The 12713-nt window shown below is 43.6% G+C and overlaps 1 protein-coding gene across 7 annotated transcripts in view; it reads left to right on the forward strand.

Moving 5' to 3' along the window:
* Window positions 1-1142: 1142 nt before the first annotated feature.
* Window positions 1143-12713, forward strand: part of AGTPBP1 (ATP/GTP binding carboxypeptidase 1) — a 155202-nt gene continuing 143631 nt past the window's right edge. For 4 of the 7 annotated variants that reach the window (XM_053923441.1, XM_053923434.1, XM_053923436.1 and 1 more), the window contains exon 1: window positions 3605-3741. The gene's annotated coding sequence lies outside the window, so the exon portion shown is untranslated. Of the gene's footprint in view, window positions 1324-3537; window positions 3742-12713 lie in introns of those variants that run through there. The other 3 variants (XM_053923435.2, XM_053923446.2, XM_053923450.1) reach the window with 2 other exon arrangements.

The following is a 12713-nucleotide window of genomic DNA, read 5'->3' on the forward strand; positions in this document are numbered from 1 at the left end:
TAGTGATCTATATTATGGTTGTACAATAATGCGTTTAACCAGGTGCCTTCTGTTGAATGTTAAAGATAGTTTATAATACCACTTGGAATAATCATCCTTATAGCTGAATCTCTGCATAATTCCCTGGTTATTTCTTTAGGATAAATTCCTGTAAGTGGATCAAAGGGCATCTACATTGAAATGTTTAGATTTGGCAGGGTTATTTAAGTTCTATTTCACAAATAAAGAAGGTGAGGGTGTAGTGGTTTACAGATCTTTAAACTCAACTTTTTAGTCCCTGAATCATGTATCATTCACAGTCGTACCACACGACTACAGGAAACCATTTGTCACTAGAAAACCTTTGGCCTCCGGAACTTCTCCATTGCGTGAAATGCTAGGGTTGCTTCCCTCAGTTTCCCGGCCATGCCACATTCATACAGGTTCAGCTCACGTTGTTCTTACAACATTTCTGCTCCATGGTCTATTAGTGATAAACATTTCAGTTTGGCACAGGACAGCTGTTAGGTATTTTGTTGAACGTAATCATAAGTATTGCGTCTAGCAAGAGGTGCTCAATAAATTGGTGATTGTTGAATGACATTGAATAGTTACAACAATCCTACAACTCCAGCGGACTACTCATGTTTCAGAAAGTTCATGGCCAAGCTTGTGCTCCTAACATTTATGGCTCCAGAAGGAAATGGTGTAGACTTCTGAGAGGTCTATGACTATTCTAAACCTGATGGCTATAGACTTTTCTTACAAAGTTTGTTGGATTTTGTATGTGTGGAGAGCAGGACTAGTAAAACAGCATTGGCCCAGTCAAGACAGGATAAAGTATATAAAATAAAATGGCATCACTCATGTCAACCAAGTTGGCTGCCAGTCAACCATGACACTTTGGTTCAAGAAGGAAACTACCTAAGTCACACCAGACACATCTGGCAAAAAGGCATGCTTAAGTTGTCTGTACATGTGACAAGAACAGCCATGTCTGCAGAGCAGGAGCACCCATAGATAGGCTTTTTGGGAAAGGGCCCACTTGTCATCAGGGGTGCCAAGACACTTATCAAGAGACCCAGAAGGGTGGAGTACACCACTCTCAAGTGTATAACCGAGGCAGATTCCAGACCACTGCTGAGACAGTGACTTCCGCGCACCAGAGTGCTGCTCCATATCACGCTGGCTTCCCTTGGCATCTGCCACTAGAGAATCTGCTCTGCTGGACCCAAGCTGTTCCCTCTTCAACCTGTGAGACCAGCTCTTCCTTGCAAAAGGCTTATGGCTCCCTTGCCCATGGTGCTGTTTTCTGGACCTGTTGGCTGAGGCTCTGGGACTCAGGTTTGTTTTCCCCCATTGGTTACTATGTGTGTGTGTATTTTTCAGATTAGAGTGTGAGTAGGACATTAATGTATGTTGATTTATGCTTTGAACCTACATACAATAAAAGCTGAGTGAATGGCATAATTACCTTGTATGATTCTTATCTATTCCTTTGTGCTGGGTTGCTCAGTAGGCAGATAACCAAGCAGTTGCTTGGCTGACTTACCGGAAAGACTGTATCACTAAACATTCTCGCGCAACAGTATGTTACTCTATTAAAGGTATGCAAGTGAGAAAATCAGCAAAAGAGAGAGATAGCTGGCTGGGCTCCAATGGTCACCTTTCTCTTCCCTGACTAGTCCAAAATTAAAATAATTAAGTGTTCATTGATTACCTACAAGGCACTGGCTAGACTGTAATGAGGAATCCTAGTTAAATGAATATCATTATAAGGTTAGACTCTTATCTACATCAATTATTTACGTTTAGTTTTATATATCATAGTCAAGTGTTTTGAGGAAGCTGTTTAAAGTAGTGGGAAAGAGTGACAAACAGGATTGGCTCTGCTTCTTACCTAGTTGTGTGTGTTAATTTACTGGGTCTGTGTTCTGGCCATCAAACCACACGAACAATGCTTTGCTAAAATGGAATTCAAACTCTACAAATGCAGGCATTCGCATTTATATCTTTCTATATTGCTGGTCGATATGTTTAGGAAGATGCTGTTTGAATAAAGTTTTGTATGTATTACATATACTTAATTTCTGTAAAATGTTAAATATTCTTCGATAATTAGGCATTCTCAGATAATGCTTTTCAGACTGGGTTGTCTGGGGTGGTATGTTTTAGAATTATTTAAAATACCATCATCTACTTTTTGGTGCTTATAGTGGTAGAAACTATGGCATTTAAAAGGTGACAGTCTCTTGTTTATCCTAGTAAAGACGTCTATCTGGCAAGGGCAAGCCGCAAGAAGCTTGGATTACTTTTGGAACTTCCTTCACACCTGCTCAATCTCGTTTAAACATGATGATAAGAAAGCAAAATAAGAACCTCGCAGCTCTTGATATATTTCCCTATCTCAGCGACTTTCAACCATTTTTATCTCATGGCACACATCAAGTAATTACTAAAATTCTTCAGCACACCAAAAAGTGTTGCATTTTTTGCTGATCTGTCAACAAAAAAAGGTATAATTTTGATTCAATCACACTGGACGGCCATTCTTGTGTTGGCTGTTGTCATTTTATTTGAAATCCTAAGGGCCTGACTAGATAGTCAGGTTTTGCATGCTTTAAAAAATTCTTGCAGCACGAAGGCGTGCCTCCTGCGGCAGGAAACGAAAACTCCTGCTCTGTGTGTTGTAGTAATGTCACATTCTTTGTCAGCTACTATAAACAGCAGCAAACATGACCCATGCTCTTGAAAAAAAAGTATTTATTAAAAATATATTACAGTCAACACAGAAGGGCGTGTATCAGTATTTAACTTGTCTGAAACATAACTTTCTCAGATAAAACATTCCGTTTTTGCTTTCAGTGGCCAACTCAGCACTGCCATTTTCGCGACCGTATGCAGACACAATACAAAATAGCAAAAAATAAGTCAGCATGCTATTTTGTTCCCTGCTGCACTAGGCATGTAGGATTGGGTACAAGGTGCAATTTCGTTGTGCCCTGTGAACCCAGCTAGGGGAACTGCTAGTCTGCTAACGTGCTATGGATTTTCCTTGAAGTCAGGAAATAGCTAAGCATTACCACGGCCCCCCCCCCCCCCCCACTGATGTGACCCGCTACCACGTGGGGAGAATTAAGAACCGCTTGTCCGGGGCCGCTAAATGGTAGTAGGGGTGGGCACCGGTTTAGTTCCGGGCAATGGCGGGGTCTCTAACTGGGACCGTACAGGAAGGTGATTTTTCGGAAGGTGGTTATCCACCTGGCAACCCGTTTTGTTCGGTTGGGCGGCAGCTGTAGTGGACGAGGGCCCATGGCGCGCGCAAACCCCGCTCCAGCCAGCTGGCAGAGCCACCCCAGCCCTACCCTTCCAACGCCGGCGCGCACCCTCCCTTCTCCGCCACGCGCGCTCCCCACCCCCATCCACGCGCGTGACCCGCCTTCTCGTCGGTGCGCGTTTGCCACGCCCGCGCACACACGCGCTCCGTCCTCCTCCCTCCCTCGCCGGCGCGCGTGAGCAAGCTGGCCCGAGCGTGCGGTGGGCGGGGCGCCGCGCTGACGTTGCCCGGGATGCGGGAAGGTTCCTCCGCTGCCGCTGCCGCCGCCGCCTCTGCCTCGCCTGCCACCCGGGTTTGTATGAAAACACCCGGCGGCGGGCGGCGAGGAGTCCGCCGCGCGTCCACAGACCTGCCGCCTGCACTGCCTGCGCCGGGCCAGGTGGCGAGGTTCTGCCCACTCCCCGCCAGCTCCCCCTCCTAAGCTGGTGAGTGCCCCGCCACGGTCCGCGCGTCCGGCCGGCCGACCCTGTGCCGCGGCTTTCCCGCCGCCCGGTGTCCCTCTGCTCTCCCCGGGCCGCGGCGTCTTGGGGGCATAGAAGCTGGGGGAAGAGCGACTCCGGGCCTGCCGCGATCTGCGCCCTGGAACCCCGTCGACCCTCACCTGACAGGTTGTGTAATGCGTGTCTTTGGGGACGTGGACCGGATCTTGAGGGGAAATCCCTGATGGGCTGGGGCTTTGGCTGTTCCTAGAAAACGCTCCATCCCGCTCCCACCCACCAACACCTGGCCGCCCTCCCACCCGCAAGGAGAGTCCTCGGCGCGGTCTCTAAGCAAAGGCGGCCCTCGTGCCTTGCCCCCTCTCTAGGGCCCCAAGCGCTAGTCGCCGCTGTGCAGACCAGAGCCGAGGGGGGCGGCGGATCTTGGGCTGGTGCGCGCCCTGCTTCTCCACCCACTCGGGTACCCAGCCCAGCACCCACCCCTGGGTGTGCCGAGCGTCTGGGTGGGGTGGGTGTGGTGTGACCCCGGCGATGACTAGTTTTGTTTCCTCTCAATGGGTGTTTGGCCCGAAGTGTGTTCTCTGTTTACAACTTGTCGCCTTGTGGGTTTGATTTGAACCCGAATCAGATCGCCCTTGATGACTCTGCAGAGTTTCCCAACAGCAGGTTCTCTAATTGCGAGTGTTCAGTTCAAGGACTCCTGCAGCCCCTACGCAAAGGCTTGCTTGTTCCTCGTACCCCGTGTCGTTTAAGCCTGTTAGTACCAGCGTAGTTTTGAATCCGTTGATTTACTTTCCTGGGCATTACCCATCGTAGAATGTGTACGCGATGTGAATGTTGGCAAGTGCGAGCCCATTTCTTGTTTTCAGATAGCTGGCTTATGTGCCTGAAGGTCTGGGACTGCTGATGACCTAATACTTTCAGCACGTCTTGATTACTCCTTTTCACTTATCTTTCGTGTCCGTGTTGTAATCTTCATGTAGATCCAGTCATCTCTTTCTTTAATCTCTGCATTCCTCTTCTGAATTGTCTTGTTTCCCTGAGAAAAAACTAGGAAGTTATTTTTGTAATGTATTGTGGAATGTTTTCAGTTCAGTAGACCAAAAAAAGTAGTCGTTTATTTAAGGCACTTTAAATAAAACATGTGCCAAAAGTTAAAACAAAACCAAACTCAGGCATCTCTATGAGGATGTCTTGTGCAATTACTGTGAGTCTTATCTACTCCTTATTTGTCATCCTTAAGCAGCGTTATAATATGACCTGTTCAGTTTCCCATCCTACTCTTCTTAAGTTCTACAATGAAGTTTTAAGTTCATTTTGAATGACCTTAGAACTCTGCCTTGAATTGCTTGGGCACACATTTAGAACTGCCGTCTCACTCTGAACTCTGAAATGAAGGGGGTAGAATGAGGGTTACCCTTGTAATTAGCCAACACTGCAAAATATTTTGAGGAAGAAAATTTTATTGACTTGAATTGAACCATTATTCTCTTTAGAACAATCTAGCTAGAATCCTGTATAATGGTTTCATCTATTACAGAGGAAAAAGAGGTTCAGGACTTGTGAAATTATCTAATTTGTATTATATTCTACATTTTGGTGTTTAAAAAAAATCTCCACAGTATTCACCATCCAAAATTTGCTCTTCTTGGTTGAAGTCCCTCAGTACTTGGAAGTTGAACATCAGTTGTGATAAATGAACCTGTCAGAGGATTATCTGCAAGTTGGGGGCTTCCGGGAGACAATGGGTGGAGTGGGCATGACTTTTAAACTTTATATATTATTGTTGGTTACAGTGTCTCCGTCCTATAGTGTAGTGACTAAGGGGTTGGGCCTCAGAACCGAACTGGCTGGGTTTGAATCGTGGCTTTGCTTTAAAAGCAAGTTATTTATTCTCTTTGTTTCAGTTTTCTCAGCTGCACAAGTGGGATAATAGCAGTTACACCCTTAAGATGATATTGAGCATCATATGAGCTAAGTGCTTAGCCTGGAACATAGTAAGTGCTCAGTAAATATTATTACTATTACTACTTGTCTCCAGTCCTTGAAGGGATCTAGTAAGCTGAAGAAGGACTTTGGACTGATGGAGCATTATTAGTGCAGATTAATTCCACCAAGACCCATTCACTTTTTTGGGGGGGGGTACTAAATAAAGGCTGAATCTCACTGTCCTGCCTTGGAAGAACGTAATTTAGTTTTAAATAGAACAGCTGGACCATGAGTGGGGTGTCCTGAGATGCTGCCTGAGAGCTGCTGAAGTATCCCTGTTTGTCCGTTCTGGCAGAATCTTGGATTGTCTCCCTTGTGGCGGCGGCGGCTGCTATTTTAATCACCTGTTTTTGAGTATGTGATTGCATTTCTTTGTCATGTGCTGCTATGAAAAAATTATCCAACTATAGATGGGTATATATGTTTTTACCTGACCAATATATTACATATTTCCAGCGTGTACAAACCAGTTTCCTCTAAGCATTGTTTTTGTTTTGTTTTGTTTTCTTTGTTGTTAATATTACACAGAGTGAGGTTAGTTTTGATTTGATATTGTCTTCCTTTTCAGCTTTCTTGTAATTTTCTTAGGAAAGTTTTTTTTTTTTAAATTAATGATTTTATGTACTTTTTGGTTTGCAGGGATCCAATAGTAATATTATGTTTTCTAAATTAGATGTTTTAAAACTTTTAGTCTTGGGACCCTTTACACTCTTACAAAATTATTGAACCCTTTAAAAAGAGTTTTTGAGTCTTCTTTGTTTTCTTGCTGTTCTAAAGATTTGTCAATTTTGTTAATGTTTTCAGAGAACCAGCTTTTGGCTTCATTGTTTTTTTTTTCTCTTTTCTAATCTTTATTTCATTTACCTCTGCCATACTTTTTAAAAATTATTTTCTCCCTCTACTTGTTTTGGGTTTAGTTCTCCTTTTTCTAGTTCTTTAAGTTGTAAAGTTAGATTGCGTATTTGAGAACTTTCTTCTTTTTCAGTGTGTTTATAGCTATGAATGGCCTGATGGGCACTACTTTCTCTGCATTCTACATATTTTGGTATGTTGTGTTTTTATTTTCATTTGTCCATTAAGTATTTCTAATTTTCCTTGTGATTACTATTTTGTCCCATCGGTGAAGAGTGTGCTATTTAATTTCCATAAATTTGTGAATTTTCCAGTTTTCCTTCTCTTACTGATTTCTAACTTTATCCTGTTGTGGTTGGAGAGGGCACTTTGTGTATCTATTTTTAAAAAATCTATTGGGACTTAATCTGTGGCTTGACATATAGTGCATACTAGAGAATGTCCCATGTGCACTTGAGAAGAATGTGCATTCTGCTCTTGGGTGGAGTGCACGTCTGTCTATTTGGTTTATTGTGTTAAGTCCTCTCGTCTTTCTGGTTTCTCCGTCCATTATTAAGAATGGGGTATTGAAGCCTTCAACTGTTACTGCTGAGTTGGCTATTTCTCCTTTTTATTCTGTCAGTTTTTGCTTCATGTATTTTAATGGTCTGTTACTAGGTGTGTGATGTTTATACTTGTTCTATCTAACTGGTCTCTTGAACCTTTTATTAACATGTAGTGTCCTTTGTCTCTTACACCATTTTTTAAAAATTTAAAGTCTATTTTGTCTGATATTAGTGTAGATACCTCTGCTGTCTTTTGATTACTATTTGCATGGAATATCTTTTTTTCTTCAATTTTCATCTGAGGATATGTTTTTTATTAATTTCAGAGGGGGGAGTGGGGGGAGAGAGAGAGACAGACAGACAGACGTTGATGTGACAGAGAAACATCAATCTATTGCCTTTTGTATGTGCCCCAACTGGGGATTGAGCCTGCAACCTAGGTATGTGCCCTGACTGGGAATCAAACCTGCACCCTTTTGGTGTCTGAGAAGACACTCCAGCCAGCTGAGTCACCTAGCCAGGGCTGCATGGAATATCTTTTTCCATCCTTTCACTTTCAACCTGTTTGTTTCTAAAGTGAGCCTTGTGGAGAGCATGTAGTTGGAGCATGCTTTTTTTTTTTTTTTTTTTTTTTAAAATCCATTCTGCTAATCTCTGCTTTTAGGTTGGAGCATTTATTTACATTTAAAGTAATTACTGATAAGGAGGCACTAATGTCATTTTGTTCTTTGTTTTTTATATGCCTTATGGCTTTCCGAGTTTCTCCTATCTTGTATATTTTGTTTCTTATTTGGGAATATTAGTGGAAGCTGACTTTGCCTTCGGTACTTTCCTTAGAACAAATAAATCTTAAATCATTTTAATGGGTCAGCATTAGGTTAGAAGCAAAGGAAATGTTTCAAGGTAAGAATTCTAATCTCATCTATCACCTACATAGATTTAGGAATTTTGGCAGTTGTTTGGGTCTATAAATAGTCATTTGGAATCTGAGTTGGGTGAAGAGTTATTGTTAAATAAACTGGTTAAATTGAAGTGTAGTGGGATTGTACTTCCCCAACAATAAGACCTTATAAGTTTTAGTATAACTAAAGCATCACGTAGCAGAACAAATTAGACTTTTGATAAGTGCCAGACCTCTTTTGCGGAGTGATGTGCAAGCCATCCAAACTTGTTTTTAATGAGGATGCATGATGAAGAAAGGTAAAAAGTATAGTCTTTATAGGTTTACTCTTACCCACACTTTTTGATAAAGTCAATGATAGTAATATAGGTGAAATAAATTAGCCCGTGTACAGATTGGGCTAATAATTGGATGTCATTTGAGGAAGATGACTACTAGATGAAAATGTCTACTTTAATTTAGTAATTTGGAATAGGTTAATATATACAGACCATGTTCAATGTATATATTTTTCCTAATTTAAATGGTAATAATCTCTATTTGCCTGTTGCTGGGAATGTTACTGCTCTTTTCTTTACTAACAAAACAGATATTTTTTACCTCCTTCCCTCAGAGTTTCTCACATTTTCCTTTAGTGATGTGGCCAAGGGTTTGGGCATGTTCTCTGCGTCGTTGCTCGTTGAGTACTCAGGATTGCATTTTCCATCACATCGACATAGCAGCTGTGGGGGAATAATAGTAGCTCCCTTACGTTCTTGAAAAGTGATTTATTCCTTTCAGATGGTGAAACATTTAGAGAAAGCCAACAAAAGATGGTGTGTGTTCAGTGTAGCTGTTTCCCCATCTCCTGTGGCTGAACCACAGATACTCTTTCTTTTTTGATCTTCACCCAAGGACGTGCTTAGAGAGGGGAAGGGAGGGTGAGTGAGAGGGAGAGAAACATCGATATGAGGGAGAAAGCATTGATCGGTTGCCTGGCCGTGACCGGGGACTGAACTGCAACCTAGGCATGTGCCCTGACCAGGCATTGAACCCACGACCTTTGGTTTACCGGATGACACCACACTGGCCAGGGTCAGATATTCTTTAACAATGGTCTTTTTCTGTTTGCCTGCACCCACTTCAGCAGGAACAATATCTAGTATTTAATAGCAAAAGTTATCTTTGTTGATTAGAGCAATGCTTTTTTATGTATTGAGAGAGAGAGAAGGGAGAAGGACAGAGAGAAAGAGAGAAAGAAAAAGAAACAGCGATTTGTTGTTTCACTTACTCATGCATTCATTGATTGATTCTTGTATGTCCTCTGACTGGGGATTGAACCCACAACCTTGGCATAAGAGTATTGGGACAATGCCCTGGTTACAGCTCACTGCCAACAGGCAAAACTCTGGAGACAGAGTTCAGTGGAAAGGAAAAAAGAATCTTTTCTTTGGTGAACATAAAATTTGAAATAAAGGCAAGTTTCTGCCCCAACGCCCATTCCCTTGTAAACCAAAGAAAATAACCCTGCCACCAATTGCCAGGCCGGACTGGTCTTAGGCTGCACCTGGAATTCCCTTTCCCTTTAAAAGTACAATCATTAGGAAAGTGCAGGTGGCTGGAGCGTGCTTCTGGTCGTGGTCTGCTCCAGGCACCCCTTGGAGTCTGTGGGAGCTGCGCTTTCTTGAGAACAGCTATCTGCACTAAAGTCCAGTTTCAAAGCTGAGCATTGTGATTTTCCTTAAAACCCGATTTCCCTCCCTCAGATTACCCACATTATCATCCAAATTCTAGAGCCATCAGTTAGGGAGAAAGTGCAAAGCACAAAGGGAAATCCTTGTCCTTCCAATATCTACCAGAATTTTATCTCAGTGCCTTATATCTTTTGTTACTTTACAACTTAATGTGAAGTTTTAACCCTTAGAAACCTCAGTTTCTTTTTAAAAACGATCTTTTCAAAACAGAAACAAAACAGAAATCCAAAAGCAAAGACAGAGTTCCAGAAAAAGGGGTGGAGGGACTGGAACTAGCCTTAGAATCTTGTCTCACAGCAACTGGTCCGCAGACAACCTCTTCTAGGTCCTAGTGGCCCAGACCTCTAATGGCAGAGACATTCTCTCACACCAAGCAGCACTGCAGATGGCCCTGATGGAGTCCAAATGGCACGAAGCCCAAATGGCAGAGACAGAGGATTCCTGGTGTAAACAAAACAGTTAAGTTCCCTGTAGTCCCCATAAGATCAGAAGGCAAGCAAATAATAACTTTAACCAAGAACTGAGGTCTCCCTCATTTCAAGTTAAAACTCTCACAACTTTTTACACTCATTCAGAAATAACCATAACTTCTTTTCAATCCTTGTTCTTTTTAACAACAGGAAGGACCGTACCCTACCTCAGTATCAAGCAGCCAAAAGTCCCTAGATTTGCAAACACATAAAAAAAGTAAAGGCACATTGTCACTTTGCATTGGGGCCCACTGTCTTCTTCCAAAACAGAGATTTCAAATCTTCCGGAGCGCAGGTCCAGCTGTCCTTTTCAGCATCAGCCACAGCAGCAGGGTTGAAATCTCCCTTAGTGGTGCCCATTTTATCCGTGTGTGGTGGATCCAAGGGCTTAATTCCTGTGAGCTTCAGAGAAGAGGGTGCTGTTAGTAGGACATCATAGGGACCAGTCTATTGCTTGGAGAGCTGCTCTTCAGGACCTTGAGCCTTCCAGGTCTTTAGTAAGACGAGGCCCCCTGGGTGAAACAGGTGCAGGACTCAGCAGATGGGTAGGTGGACCTGCAATGAGCAAACTTGTATAGGGTGGTTAGTGTTTGCCCTAAATGTCATCCATGTTGCTCCGTTTTTGTCTCTGCTCCAAATCTAGGGAGGGGGAGCATTCCCTAAACTGAGATTTGGAAGGGTCGCCCATGAACTATTTCAAAAGGGCTTAACTCAAGCCCACTTCTAGGTGCCACCCTAATTCGGGCCAAGGCAATGGGGAGTGCCTGGTCCCATTGCCAATGCGTTTCCTGGCATGTTTTGCCAGGGTCTTCTTTATTGTGTGGTTTGTTTTCTCAGTCTTCCCCGTAGATTAAGGCCTCCACTATGCATGTGATTTCTGTTGTATTTGTAGTGCCTGCCCAACCTTCTGGGAGGTCTCTGAAGTGAACGGTGATGGTCCATTGTTGCTGTGAATGTTGTGAGGAAATCCAAACCTAGGAATTATTTCTTTAAGTAGAAGTTTCACTACCTCAGTCACCTTCTTAGTTCTAGTGGGGTACGCCTCTACCCACCCAGAAAAAGTGTCCACAAAAACTAACAAAAATTTGAAGTTCCCTCTGGTTTTAGGCATCTGTACAAAGTCTTTTTGCCAGTCCTCAAATGGGCAGAACCCTGTATATTGTACTCCCTTTTTCACTGGGGTGCGTTCTTAGGATTGTTTTGGGCACGCATCTGATAGGCTTGGGCAATCCTCTAAATGGTCCTTTGCAAATGAGGGCTCTTCAAGTGTGGCCGAATGAGGTCCATCAAAGCATCCCTTCCGTAATGGGTCTCTTCATGTAGGTGTTTGGGATGGGATACACTGGAGCCTCAGGGAGTAAGATCAGACCTTGGGTGTTGATCTTCCACATAGAATTGGGATCAGTGTTAGTGAATCCCCATTCATGGGCCTGTTCCTCATCTTGCTCTGTGTACTGGGGTTTAAATTTTGACAAGTCTAAGCAGGGGATCAAAGTCCCTGGGTGTGGTGGCCCTCTGGCTGCTTGTTTTGGTGCTTTATCCTTGCTCTGGATAGGGAGGCTCCCTGGACAAATGGGGTGTCCAGGTGGGTGTTGGAGGGGGAGATCCATCCTTCGTCATACAGGGGTGGGGCCATTGGCTCTCTGGGCCCTATTTGAGGGGTAGCTAGTGGTGAGGGTGGCGAGGGGGGTGGTCCTCCTGCTACTAACCCCGTGTTCCCTGGGTTCAGGACATTAATGAAACCTGTTTCCTCATTCTCCTTTTCTTCCTGTGTCTTACTGTCAGGGAGGGGTTTCAAGGCCCTCTCCCTTCTCTGCACCATCAAATGGACCTCTCTGGGGAAATAAATGCCTTGACGTAACGGATTTCACCCCGTTTGTGTGACTTGGCAGTACTGTATCAGTTGCACAGTGGCACAGTAATCTAGGGAGCCATCCATGGACCACCTTTCCCCACACTCCAAAACATACGTAGGCCACACAGGATTGCAGTGACAAACCAATACTGGGACACTGCATACCAGCTGTGAGTACTCCGGTCCTCTAAAATTCTGCCCAGTAGGCTCCCTCCAGGAACCAACACAGAGCAGCCCCTGCCGGCCCAGACGCACAGCAGGCCTGGCCCTGTGCACGGCCAGTATTTTCCTTGAGCTAGAGTATACAAATGGCTCGCTTTTCCTTACGTATGGGCTAGCTTGAGGAAGCTGATTTTGCTGTGTGACTTTCTGTTAAAGTCAAATTCCCACATATAATTTTGGTATGTGCCAACTTTAAATACACGAAAGTCAACTCATACAGACCCCTTTTCCAGTGCAATGTAATGAATACTGTGAATTTAGATTGTTAACGCAGCTTTTTGTTTTAAACTTCTGTTGAATAAATAACTTAGAATACATCTCCCAAAGACCCAGGTGGGTCAGCAATTTTGCTTTTGTGTAAAAGTAGTTTTTTATGTACTACCGTAGTGTTTT

The sequence above is a fragment of the Desmodus rotundus genome, chromosome 1 (genome assembly GCF_022682495.2).
Source record: "Desmodus rotundus isolate HL8 chromosome 1, HLdesRot8A.1, whole genome shotgun sequence".
NCBI lineage: Eukaryota > Metazoa > Chordata > Mammalia > Chiroptera > Phyllostomidae > Desmodus > Desmodus rotundus.